The sequence below is a fragment of the Ascaphus truei genome, chromosome 2 (genome assembly GCF_040206685.1).
Source record: "Ascaphus truei isolate aAscTru1 chromosome 2, aAscTru1.hap1, whole genome shotgun sequence".
Lineage (NCBI taxonomy): Eukaryota > Metazoa > Chordata > Amphibia > Anura > Ascaphidae > Ascaphus > Ascaphus truei.
The window spans coordinates 40,849,362-40,863,091 of NC_134484.1; the positions used below are offsets into that span (position 1 = coordinate 40,849,362).

The 13,730-nt window shown below is 43.1% G+C and overlaps 1 long non-coding RNA gene across 1 annotated transcript; it reads left to right on the forward strand.

Moving 5' to 3' along the window:
- Nucleotides 1–10,072: 10,072 nt before the first annotated feature.
- On the forward strand, nt 10,073–11,774 carry LOC142488492 (uncharacterized). The gene is made up of 3 exons (XR_012799438.1): nt 10,073–10,232; nt 10,761–10,851; nt 11,643–11,774. It is a non-coding gene; the product is annotated as an uncharacterized LOC142488492 (long non-coding RNA).
- The last annotated feature ends 1,956 nt before the right edge of the window (nt 11,775–13,730 follow it).

Consider the following 13,730-nt stretch of genomic DNA (forward strand, 5'->3'; position numbering starts at 1 on the left):
AAAAATGAATTCCTTCCTGACTCCAAGAATTGGCAATCAGATTAATCCCTACATCAACATCCTTCCCATTTATACTTATTTGGTATATCGCTGTATACCTTTCCTTTCTAAAAAGATGTCCAACCTTGTTTTGAACAAATCTATTGTATCTGCCATCACAGTCTCCATGGGTAATGAATTCCACATTTTAACTGCCCTCACTGTAAATAACCTTTTCCTTTGTTGCTGGTGAAATCTCCTTTCCTCCAACCTAAAGGGATGCCCCTGAGTCCTTTGTACTGCCCTTGGGATGAATAGTTCTTTTGAAAGCTCCTTGTAGTGTCCCGAATATATTTGTATATAGTTATCATATCCCCTCTTAGACGCCTCTTTTCTAATGTAAATAAATCTAATTTAGCTAGCCTCTCCTCATAAGTTAGAATGTCCATCCCCTTTATTAATTTGGTGGCTCTTCTCTGCACTCTCTCTAGTTCCATAATGTCTTTTCTAAGGAGTGGTCCCCAAAATTGTACTCCATATTCAAGGTGTGGTCTTACTAATGCTTTGTAAAGGGGCATAATTATGTTTACTTCCCTTCCATCCATTGCCTGTTTAATACAAGATAAGATCTTGTTTGCCTTTGAAGCTACTGCATGACCTTGTGCACTATTGCTAAGCCTGCTGTCTACAAGCACTCCTAAATTCTTCTCCATCAAGGATTCCTCCAATTTATCCCGATTTAATTTGTAAGTCGCCAGTTTATTCTTGCATCCCAAATGCATAACCTTACATTTATCTGTATTAAACTTCATCTGCCATTTACCTGCCCACGTTTCCAGTCTCTCCAAGTCCTTATGGAGAGAAATTACATTCTGCTCTGATTCTACTACCTTACACAATTTAGTATCATCAGCAGATAGACTTTACTCGATGCCAACCACAATGTCACTAATAAACAAGTTAAAAAGCAGGGGTCCCAGTACCGATCCACTCACAGGATCCCCTCACAACTTTAGCCCAACCTGAAAAAGTTCCATTTATGACAACACTCTGTTGTCTATCTGTAACGGTATTTCTGAACCGGCCTGACCCACCCAATCTCACATTGGCCCCTGTGGTCTAACCGGTCCCCATTACAGTGTGGTAGTGTCTGGTGGTGCACCTGTTGGCAACAGGACTCCTGAGTCTCCCGCATGATGGTGTGTGGGGAGAACCCGTCCAGACAGGCAACTGAGGTAGTGTGCTGAGTCCTACCTAGTTCCAGTGCAGCGCCTCCACCTCATCAGGGTCCCTTCGGTCACTTGGGGATGGTCCTGGTGAGGAACTCCTCGGTGGTGCTCCTCTCTGTACATTCACTCCACACACGTACACGAGAGGTTGTTCGAATAAGAGCATCTTTATTGATTGAGGTGGGCTAGCTGCCCCACGCAGTAGAATCTCTAGCCGCTCATCTTGAGTCAGTGCTTCCCTTTGAAAGGTGAGCTCTCCTTTAATAGGGATTCCCTATCCCAGCTGGGATATCTCTATCCTGTGCCAGGTCCCTGTATACAGTCTCTTTGCAGCTACTATAACATAACCAGAACTTTCCAGCAACTCCAGACTAGGACTAGAACTCCTCCTCCTCTTAGCTGAACTTGTACTAGAACTCTTTTAGAAACAGTGCTGTGCCTTATGTACACTCTGGAAGCTGACACACCTCTGACATCACTAACCATGGAGTCAGAGCATGTGACCACTCCCATCCATACACAGGGCACCCCACCAGGGTGTGAGGGCAAACCTCCATAATTACTGCTGGCATGCCCACAACTTACCAGGCCTTACTGTCAGCAGGAGAGATGACTGTAGCCATTTTACATGACCGCTACATATCCTTCAACCAGTTTTCAATCCAGGTGCATATATTATTACTGAGTCCAATTTGCTTTACTTTGGAAGACAAAGTGGCATATTGAATTGCAGATGGTGGCTAGTTTCCTAAGTTGAGTTTGGGGTGCTGTACCATACACTATGTCCCTGTAGTCTATAATTGGCATTACCATCTGTTGTGCAATGCGCTTTCTGACCAGCGGGCTTAGGAAGGATTTAGTCCTATAAAGTACAACCAGATTTGCATAGGTTTTGGATGTCAGGGTATTAATGTGCAACCCAAATGTTAATTAGGAGCCAAACCATATGCCCAGATATTTAAAACTAGTAACAGGGGCTAGGATGGCATCAGAGCTGGTACTGATCTGAAGTTCAGTCATTGGTAGCTTTAGAAATTTAGCTTTGGCCCCAAATACCATTGTTAGTCTTGTCAGTGTTTAAAAACAGTTTGTTTTGGGAAATCCAATTTTCAAGTCTCAAAAAATCAGATTGAAGTATGTGTTCAAGGTCCTAGAGACGAGGGCTGTGTGCATATAAGATTGTGTCATCCACATACATGTGTATTGAAGCTTCCTTACAAGCTGCAGGAAGATCATTGATAAACACTGAGAAGAGTAGGGGCTCCAGAACAGCGCCTTGCGGGACACCACAGGTGATATCCAAGGGGTTAGAGTTAGAGCCTGAGATAGACACATGTTGGGATTTACCTAATGGGTAGGAATGAAACCAGTATAAAACATGTTTCGCAATTCTGGAGCATTGAAGTTTTTGAAGTGAAACTTCTTTGCCGGCAGGAGTGAATTTCCTCCATTGGAGATGGAAGTAAGGTCACAGAAGTGACATCATGTGGGCAAAAGAGGCCGTGGCTGCGCGTCAGTGTGGGCAAAAGTCTGTTGCCCAAGAGTCTGTTGCATCCGAAGCAGCCGTCATTGTGACGCGCATGCTCAGCCGGCGTACACACATGCACAGGTCCTAGGGCCTTTGCGCATGCGCAGACATGTCGCACATGCGCAGATGCGGCCATCGCCGCGACCAAGTGCATGCGGGCCTTTGTGCATGCGCAGAAGAATACTCCAGCCAGTCTACAGTGCACATGCACAGAGGCCTGTGGAGCGCAGCAGCCGTCAGCGCGTCGCGCTTGGGCAGCAGCACCAGAGAAGAAGAGGATACAGAGCCGAGACCACTTACCAACCCCCCCTCCTCCGGAAGCATACCCATCAGCTGACTTCCGGCACTGTCAATAGGGAGACCCGGCACTTTTTAAAAAAAGTTTAGTTTAACTGGCGCCGGGCAGGGGGCCCAGGGACGCCAGTATCCTTTGTCCCCCCCCCCTCTTGGCGGCCCTGTCCAGGTGTTATCTCAGACAACAGCAGTTATTTTCAACAGCAGCATCCATTTACTTCAAGAGCAAACATCATTTCAGCATCATAGACATTTTAGTAAGAGACAAGAAATATTAACTCGTTATACACCTAGGCCATCAGAAGCACAACAAAACTCAATTTTCGTTACATTCCACCTTTTTGTTCTGAGGCCTAGGATGGTTCATCCCTCAGTGTAGATAATTACAGTAATAGTGACTGAAACAGTTACTGAACGAAAAAAGTTTGACTAAATATTTGCAAGCATGAAACAGCAGAGAGAGACTTCATTTTCCTTACACATGTCTTATCCACTTTAGAGCCCAATCCCACGCATTGCAATTTGTTAATCAGTCTTCTACGTGGGTAGTGTCAAATGCCTTACTAAAATCTTGGTACGTTACATCTACTGCTCCACCCTGATGCATTAGTTTAGTCTCCTGGTCAAAAAAATTAATTTGATTGTTTGAAATGAATTCCCCACAAGTAAAACTATGCTACAGTATCTGGGATCTTGTAGGTTGTTGGACTTTACATTTGTCAACAATTCTATCTTTCAGCAATGTTTCCATTACTTCCCTTACTGCTGACATCAAGCTCACTGACCTGTAGTTACCTGCCTCTCCCTTACTGTACTTCCACTTTTGTGAAGTGGGACTTTGCTTGCGCTTCTCCAGTCAACTAGAACTCCACCTATTAATAGCGGCTGGGGAAATAGTTCTGTTAATGGTGTTTCCATCACACCTCTAAACTGGAATCAGACATTTGGTGACGGCTATTTTTCCGCGACAACGTCGGTGCAGATGTTTGGCTGCCAAGTGACCCTTGACTTAGGGTAAGGGGTTTTATGGTAAGGGCTTAGGGTAAGTGGTTTTAGGGTAAGAGGTTTTTAGGGTATGGGGATTTAGGTTATGGGGTTTTAGTGTAAGGGGGTTTTAGGTTATGGGGTTTTCGGGTAAGGGGATTTTGGGTAAGGGGATTTTGGGTAAGCGGTTTTAGGTTAAGGGGTTTTTAGGGTATGGGGATTTAGGGTATGGGGTTTTAATGTAAGGGGTTTTAGGGTAAGTGGTTTTAGGGTAAGGGGACTTCGGGTAAGGGGATTAAAGGTAAAAGGATTAGGGTATGGGGATTTAGGGTAAGGGATTTAGGGCAAGGAGTATTTAGGGCATGGGGATTTCGGGTAAGCGGTTTTAGGGTAAGCGGTTTTAGGGTAAGTGGTTTAGGGTATGGGTTTTTAGGGTATGGGGTTTTAGGGTAAGTGGTTTTAGGGTAAGGGGTTTTAGAGTAAGGGGTTTTAGAGTAAGGGGTTTTAGAGTAAGGGGTTTTAGGATAAGGGGTTTTAGGGTAAGGGGTTTTAGGGTAAGGGTTTTTAGGGTAAGGGTTTTTTTGGGTAAGGGTTTTTTTGGGTAAGGGGTTTTTGGGTAAGGGTTTTTTTGGGTAAGGGTTTTTTGGGTAAGGGGTTTTTGGGTAAGGGGTTTTTGGGTAAGGGTTTTTTGGGTAAGGGGTTTTAGGGTAAGGACTTTAGTAAGGGGTTTTAGGTTAAGGGGTTTTAGGGTATGGGGTTTTAGGGTAAGGGGTTTTCGGGTAAGGACTTTAGTAAGGGTTTTAGGGTAAGGGGTTAAGGTTTTTAGAGTAGGGTGTAGAGTGTATCCTTAGTATTAGGGGTTAAGATTAAGGGGGTTTTGGGTAAGGAGTAACGTTAGGGCTTACCTTTGTGGTGAGGTGTCGCCTAAACGCTGCAGCAACTTGCTTGTGGCAAAACTGCTGCGACCATAAGTCCTAGACCGCCCCTAAATATTTTAATAACCTTGGATGTATCTCATCTGGCCCCATTTGAAAGTTCTATTAGGACTTTCTCCTCTGTAATGGACTAGTGTCCACCTCATCCCATTTATATTCCTGTTACCCAACTGTCGTTCTCTCCGTCACCTTCAACAGTGAAGACTGACCAAAGTAATTATTAAGGTGGCTTTCTATACCTTTGTTTCCTTCAAGAATACTGATCCCTGCTGACTTTAGTCTTACTATTCCTCCTCTTGTGTTTCTCCTTTCACTTATATACCTCTTGTCCCCCTTCTTTACTGACTGAGCTATTTTCTCTTCTGCTTGGGCCTGCGTTAATCTGAGTTAAAGCGAGACAACGAGTCCCGTCAAATTACAAAGGGAAATATTTCTATAAAGCGTCAAATTTGTCACGGAAAAAAGTTATTTCAAATATTTTACCTGAAGAAGAGACAGATAAAAACTCACACGTAAGAACGTCTATATTTTATTTACAAAAACCTAAATTAGCATTTCAATCTGAGCTACATTCCCAATATTAGAAGTTAAACATCTGATGCTTTAGTCAGACCATATGCCTAGAGCTTACAGTATCTTGTATATAGCTGACAGTGTATGTAGCTTACATTCTAATTTTGGTGCCTGAGGCACAGGGAGATACAGTGACTTGCCCAAGGACACAAGGAGCTGATGCCAGGATTTAAACCAGAATTTTATTTCAGCCTTTACTTACTGATCCACTTCTTCAGCCCATATCAGTCAGTCAATCACTTAATCCATCAATCGAGACTGTACTATGATTACAATTTTTCTGATCTATAACACGTCAACATATCCCACAGAACAGTACAATGGGAGAGCGAGTATCAGCAGCATTACAATTAACATGATTAACATTTTCTTCTCTTTTTTTCATTTGAATTTAATAGAATTTATTCAAATTAATATTGAAATTAAATGTGTTTATATTGCTTAGATTATCTTTATATATTTACAAATGTGTGTCAGATGCCCCTAAAATTTGATATTATTTTTAAAATGTTTATATCGTTTTTTGTAATTTTGTCATTTCTTGTTTGTTATTTTTAATTCAAGTTTTATTTGTTTGTTGAGCAGTTAGACGCGCGTAGTAACATTTCTTGTGTTGGAACACACCCGCGTAAGGCGCCGAAACCATCAACAGTTCTGGGTACGCTTGCCATTTACATGCTCAGGTTTGGGGTTTTTGAATGACACCTTGATGCAAAACGCGTCGGTGGTTCCCGGTACCTCTGTCTTATTCATGACCGAATAAATATAATTTTTGGATGGAAGTCACCCTCTCTCTTCACTATTCACCTGGTGGTGCACCGCACTTCCTCCTTATCACCAGCGAAATCGCACACCGAATTTCCCCTTTGATGGTTGGAATCATTTACCAGTCAATCTCCAAACTGCAGCATGTGAGCTCTTGACTATTCAATTGTGATTTTCTTATATTGGCTAAGTTCATAACCATATGGTTTTTAGAAGAAATTTTGGACGCCATGTTTTCCTGGTTGCTGTATTTTTCTATTTAGAAAGAGCCAGGCGTTATCTTTTTAATGACTCATGGAGGTAACTGGCCACAGCTTTGAGTTACAAAATTCAGTAACCAAATAATGCCTGATCAGATTGTCCAACCAGCAGGGTCCCTGACCCTTGAAACAACATCAACCACCACTTAAACCCACTAGCCGCCCGGCCTATTGGAGTAGCTTTGTGACTGCCAATGCCACTAAAAGGACAGCAACAGGCCCACCGCCCTAGCCTGGGCCTGCCACCACCTTCCCCTAGCCATACATCTTTATATTCACATAGTCAACTCAAAGGGAAACTCCATGGAATAAATACAAGAATACTTATGTTTGTCTTGTGCACTCTTTGAGCCCCAGTCCTTTGTTTGGAGTCCTTCATATTTATTCATTCACATGGCAAATAAATGCCTGATTTATGGGGGGGGGTTATTTCTGCAAATATTCAAATACATCAATATTCCCAATTTAGTCAAAATGTTTCAAAATGATAAAACTTGCACATAGGTTTCTCCGATCTTTAATATTAAAGAGTGCTGTGTTCGTTTTTGTTTGCTTTAATATATTCTGCATTAGCAAGCAATATTAGCGTACCTGTCACAGTACTCCAAAGTGTCATTGGTATATCACCCCAGTGTCCAGAGAGTTATGTGGAACAATCAAATTGCTACAGTATACTAGCCCTACTGTGATGCAATGCATAAGTTACAGCTTTCAGAAAGAAAAAACCTACTGCCTGTGCCAAGTCTGCATCTAAAAATGTCCTAAAACCTCAAAAACTGAGAAATTTCACTGTGCGCTGTAAACAACTGACAAAATAATATTGCTGAAATGAAGATACTATTGATATATTACTGAAATGGACTGTCAAATGAACCCCGTTTGTCAATTTGGAACATTGACACAACCATCTCAGTATTTACTACCGTACACACCTTGATTTATTATAGGATAAGCTATATGGGCACCTGGATGCTGGGTGATTCACATGCATTGCCAGTTTACAATTGAATGCAAAGGTCAAACACACACCGACTGACTGAAATGAAATGTAATAATTTAATCAGAACATCTATTTCAACCTTTCAGGTTAAAAATAATTCTGATACTGCAAAAGCCTCCGTCATCGGATCACCTGAATCAGCTGATACTGACACCACTGTCATGTACAGAAGGACTCTCCTAATCTCCCGGCACAATGCAGGTGACGTTTAGACCCCCAGGGCAATTAAGAAAAGTGGAACATGACTGGAGTGCGTGGTCCCTTCAAGAGGATATGGTTTATGGGTTATAAGTGAATAAGGTAAGGCAAGTGACGGTAGGATGATGGGAGTCCACCTGCCCGGGTTTGGTGGGGTATGATCTATTTGGGTAGGATGTGAAGGATATATTGTCTGTCACAGCTAACGGTTGTGGGCTTGATCAAATTGCACCTGGGCTGTATATCGCATGGATTTTCAGGGTTTATATGGTGGGGAAGGTGGTGGTGGCAGGCCCAGGCTAGGGCGGTGGGCCTGTTCCTGTCCTTTTAGTGGCATTGGCAGTCACAAAGCTACTCCTATAGGCCGGCTAGTGGGTTTAAGTGGTGGTTGATGTTGTTTCAAGGGTCAGGGACCCTTCTGGTTGGACAATCTGATCAGGCATTATTTGGTTACCGAATTTTGTAACTCAAAGCTGTGGCCATTTATCTCCATGATATGTGTCAGAGATGTATTTAAAGTTGAGGTGGGATTATAGAAAGGGACAATATTGAAGCCTCTCCTGTGAAGAGCTTTGCAATAATTTAATGCTAATGTAGCCTAGCCTCCGGGAACTACTTATTTTCCTGGGCCCTACCAGTGTAAGTCCTGTTAGGTGCAGGCAGTGGATGGGTTAATTCCTTCAGAAAGGCCTTGTGTGCTATTGCAGCCTTAGATACATTTGATGTATCCAAGGACGAGCCTAGCAACAGCCAGAGAGTGTCAGCCTGGGGGATGGATACTAGATGGATGACATGCAGGACATGATATGCCTGTTAGTATCCAGACCTGCCCTGTTATGGGGCGGGGTTACAAGCCTATCCTCTGGGTTTATACTGAAACTTTCCAGAAGTGAGTAGTCTGTCTCCCCTCCCCCTGTGGAGTGGGAGTGTGTGTTATCCTGAGCACTACCAGGGGTAAGAATCTGGATGGGACCTGCAAGGCCTTGTCCCTAAAGGAGGGCTGTGCAGCCTGTCTGACTTCTGCTGTACCGAATAAAGAACTAGTTGCACCATAATCCATTGTGGTTACTGACTGGACCAGAACATAGTGTCAGTATGGACCATCCTGCAAACACAGGATCCATACTGGCTGAAGGCGCTGACAATGAGTGTAGCACCCTGAAAGCCTGTCCTGATTCTCCCCACACCACCGTGCAGCAACTCAGCCCTCTGGTTGCCTCAACGGTACGCACCACCACTAATATGGAGTAGCAGACCTAATCTCACTTAGGGTGGGGGTACAGGGGCTACACTAAGAAGTGCAAAATAATAACCACTTGCTATAAAAATGAATATGTGATCGTGGCTATTATCTTGAACATGTATTTTGTCCTGATGATGATTCCAATATGCAATAAATATTACATTATTCTTTATCAATGTGCAATGTTCATCTGCTCTGTGTTCGTGGTTTCTATCCTGGAATGGCATGCTGGCACTCTTACATGTGTGGTATACTGGCACTTCATATATTGGCTTATTACCTAACATGAGTATTGTTTTCTTTTACTTACTGATATATATCTAAAGAAGAGCTTCTGATGTCTTAAAAGATATTATAGTGTACAGTCAAACCTTAGGAAACCCACTGTATTATGTTCATTAAAAGTTATCCAGTCCTACAATGAACCTACTGTACCCTATTTCAAAACCAATACAACTACTAGAATTGTGCAGGACAGAGCCATCAGACACACTTACTGTAAGGAGCTTATTTTCATTGCCACGTATAGCAGGGTTCCCCCTGGGCTTCCTTACCTCCGGTCGAGTGTGTGCAACAAGGCGAGGTGCGGACGGCACTGCGGGGGGTGTGGAGTGGTGAGCAGATCGCCGGAGGCTCCCTTTGCAGGGCGCCACCATGTTGTGGTTGGCTGCACATGCGCTGGACAGTTCACGCATGCGCAGTGAGTGCAGATAGCCGGCAGCCATTAAGGAATAGCTCCGCAGGGGAACTACATTTCCCAGAAGGATCTGGGAGTACTAACACATGGGTGCGAACAGCCAATAGGGCTGCTAGGATCATGGACAACTAGTGGTTACATTTGGCAAGCTTAGACACCCACACCAGTCGGAGCTGGGACAAGGAAGGGGTAAGGGGTATGTGCAAATGTCTGTGGAACCTGCACTATGCCAGATATCCCCTATTTGGCCCAATCTAGGCCCTGACTCCCCTGTAGCTTGTGTTTGCTGCAGGGACAGGCCCATAGATAGGGACACTGCCCCTGTAGAACCAGAGCATAGGGACAAAGCCAGCACGCGGCTGTATCCTGTCCTCAGGTAGTCTGGGACCAGACACCTGCTGCCATCAGAGACTATCATCAGTGTGGGACCCTCCAGCTGGTTCCCACCCACCGTGAAGGAGGACTCATCGCTGACATCGCTGAATTAGTGGATTCTATCTTCCAGAGCGCGCCCGGGTGTGGGACCACCCGGCAGGTACCCAACTCTGTACGTGCACCAACAACACTTTAGTGGGCAGCTCTGTACCACACATTGGGTGTGGTATTACCTTGTGGACGCCAGGGTGGTTGGGGGCCCAAGGGCCCTCAGTACTTTGGGGACTATGTTCCAGGTGGGGGACAGAGGGCTGGTGGGTAAGGCCGTGTGTGGCCTGGTGGTTGGTGGGACTGTATATATATGGGTGTGAGTTATCTTTGGTTATCTGCAGTAAAATCGTTATCTTATACCAATGTGTAATTCTTTATGTGTCCTGTAACGGGAGTAGTCCACACAGTAGAATCTCATACAGGTGGAGGCGCTACCGAGCATCACTCAGATGCACCCCAGGTTCCCAGCGGCGGAGGCTCAGATCCCCTGGGCACCACAGGTATTGCACCACACACATACACTGTAGCCACACATCTTGCAGGGGGTGGGGGAAAGTGTGCTACACACGTCTGAAACAGGCCTTAGGAATCAGTGTACAACATATGGATGTGTTTTTGACTGTTGTCTTTCCAATGGGTACGTGAATAGGTAGCCCAAGTGCGCTGTAGGATGCTGCCGGCGTTGAGCAGCCACTCATCTGACCGCATGGACATCTTGCCGCGCTCATTTCGCCTCCAAGGTAAGCCCCTAACCTAAAAAACTTACCCTGGTCCCCTTACCCTAAAAACTCCTTAACCTAAAAACCTTACCCCAATCGCCTTATCCTATAAACCCCTTGGCCTAAAACCTCACCCTGATCCCCTAACCCTAAAAACTCCTTACCATAAAGCTAATTACCTACCTTGGGGTGAAACGGCCAGCGGCAAAAAGGCTGCGGTGAAGTGTCCCTCAGTGGCTTAATGGCAGCGGCAAAAAGTCTGCGGTGGAATTACCGCGTCCCATATTCGTCCCATATTGGCCCAAGTGAGCCTAAAATTAATTGCACAGATTATAATTTTTTTTTTAAATTCCCAATAAGTAAGAGTTACCCATAGTTTTTTCTGTTGCAGTAAATTAATTTGGAGGGGTTGTGCCTTCAGGAAAGTGACGTTTTTTTCAGCACCTGTAGAAAACGGTGAATCTTGTATGGCAAGAATTCAAAGAAAACTGTTCCAGCGGGTGTCATAATCAGATAGGCCGGTTTTCCCTGATGAACTGTACTGTATGTTCTTTCCGCCAAATTAGTGCTCACCATTCCGTAGTGTAATCCTGAGCAAAATACTACAGCTTTTTGATAAACAGCCATAGTCATAAAATTATAGCAGTGGCAGTAAAACATATACAAGATTACATCCTAATTGATACATTTATTCCATTATGTTTATTACTTATTATTATTACTTATAATTAAGATTATTATTATCATCTGCCATTTGTACCACTATGGTCCGTATGCAATATGCTGTTCAGATGTCCTCTCCATGTTTGCAGGCCACATTCAGATTACATCTTCCCTGACAAGGAGAAGACAGCACATTCAACTGAGGTTCCCCAGAAACGTCTGTGATCATGCGATTCTAATCCACTCCAAGTTTTACCACAGGAATGCAGAATGCACGGGGATTACAGGTAAAGCTGGATCATTAGCTCAGGATGATTTGAGGTCTTATTCATTCAGCTCTAAAGGGGCCTATTGTACCGCGATATGTCGAAGACTAAACTGCCATTGACTTGAATGGCAGTTTTGAGATGATCGCTTAATGAACATGGACCTTCCTGGGAAAGTTCATCATTATATTTGTTAAATTATAAAAATTCTTGAGAAATAAGGAATTAAATGTTTCACTATACTTACTCTTGGAATAGGAAGGATAAAACAAAGATTTCAGTTTGAAGTGTTGGACAAATATAAATTTAAGAATAATTAGAATTTCTCTTCTGAGGATGTTGTTCAAATATAAAATAGTCAGATTAAAAATATTTTATTTAAACACTGAAATGAGATGCAATGCCATTTTGAAACATCACATCTCTGAACACCCGCAGATTACCTACGGGAAGGCTAAGAATATTAAGAACATTTTTGCTCCAGGCAAGTTAAACTGAACCAGTAATCCCGATCATCCTTCCCAGTGGTTTACATCCAAACCAGTGAGAAATTACAAATGTGGAGACAACAGATGCACTATGTGTTGCCACACTCTGATATATTTTCAAGTCCTTTTCCAATTATAACATCTTTCCAGGTCAGAGTGATATCATATGTAACACGACATTTGTACAGCAGTTTACGTGTTTGTTTGTTACTGTGGATTGCAGTACATAGGATGTACTATACGCCCTCTCAAAACAAGATTTATGGAGCACAAACAAAATGTAGAAAAAGGGGTTTTATCCCATTTGTTTATTCTAAACATTTCTTTTTTTTACTTTATAGTTTATTAACTTTTTCCACAGAAAAGAGGGATGAGGGTACAAAAATTATAAAGGGAAGGGAGTGGGTAGGTGGTGTGGGTACAGAAACCAAATAGGACTTGGGGAGGGTGGGGTTTGTAGGGTACATTTTCAGCCATACAAATACACAGTAATTATAACAACTAAAACATTTTTTTTTAAGTGTCATCATAGAGATCCTAAGGTCTCAAAGTTATGGCTCTTGAGTATGTCCCATCACATATTTGTGGGTTGCACAGATGTAGGACCCTATGCAGGTTAGAAACTTACTGGATCTATAGAATGAGCACTTTGATGCCCGATGGTTTGAATAAAAATATAGATTTCATTACAATTTTGTAATTATGTCTTGGATTCTCTGCTTTTTAATATATATTGTAAGTTTAGAGCTGTTACACAATTGTCTTTAATATCTTTTTGTATAATTGTTGTAGTTGATGTGGCAACATTTGAATTAGTTGCCATAGTTATGGTGGGCTATATGAAGAGCCCAAATTCCCCTTGATATAGTCACCATAGCGATGAAACGCGTTGGATGAAGCGCTGACGTCCTCACGGAGTGGGAGGCAGAACGACACTATGAGAAGGAATGCTAAATCGAGGAAGAGTACGGTTGCGCATGCGTGCTGTTGTTAAGACGCCGTGTACTGTCCCTGATACTTCTGCAGATGAGCGGCTTTTTTTTACATTGTGGGTGCGATTCCTTTTTTAAATTTTTTGTATTCAATTAAGGATTTGCACAAGGATTTACGCAGTCCTGTGCGCCATCTTTTGTTTTCCTTTAGATCATCAAATGTTTGTTAAACTGGCATACTATACAGTAGATTACTTTACTACTAGTTAACTACTCAGAGCACACTAGATCACTATGGAACTACATGATTTGACCAAGTGAGAACAAAAAGGATGTGTTTCCTGTTGCTGACCGGGCCCCTTCTGGTGATATGATTTGAAACTCTAAAACTCTCCTTGGATCACTCGTTACCAAAGCTTAGCATCTAATGTTCCTTAGCCCTGCTAAGATGTGTCCCCCTGCTCCTGGGTAATACTGGAAGCCCAGTCTATGTGATCTAGCTCAACTATTTCTAACAAGGGTGTCCTTGTGCATTCCTGGAACCAGCCAGA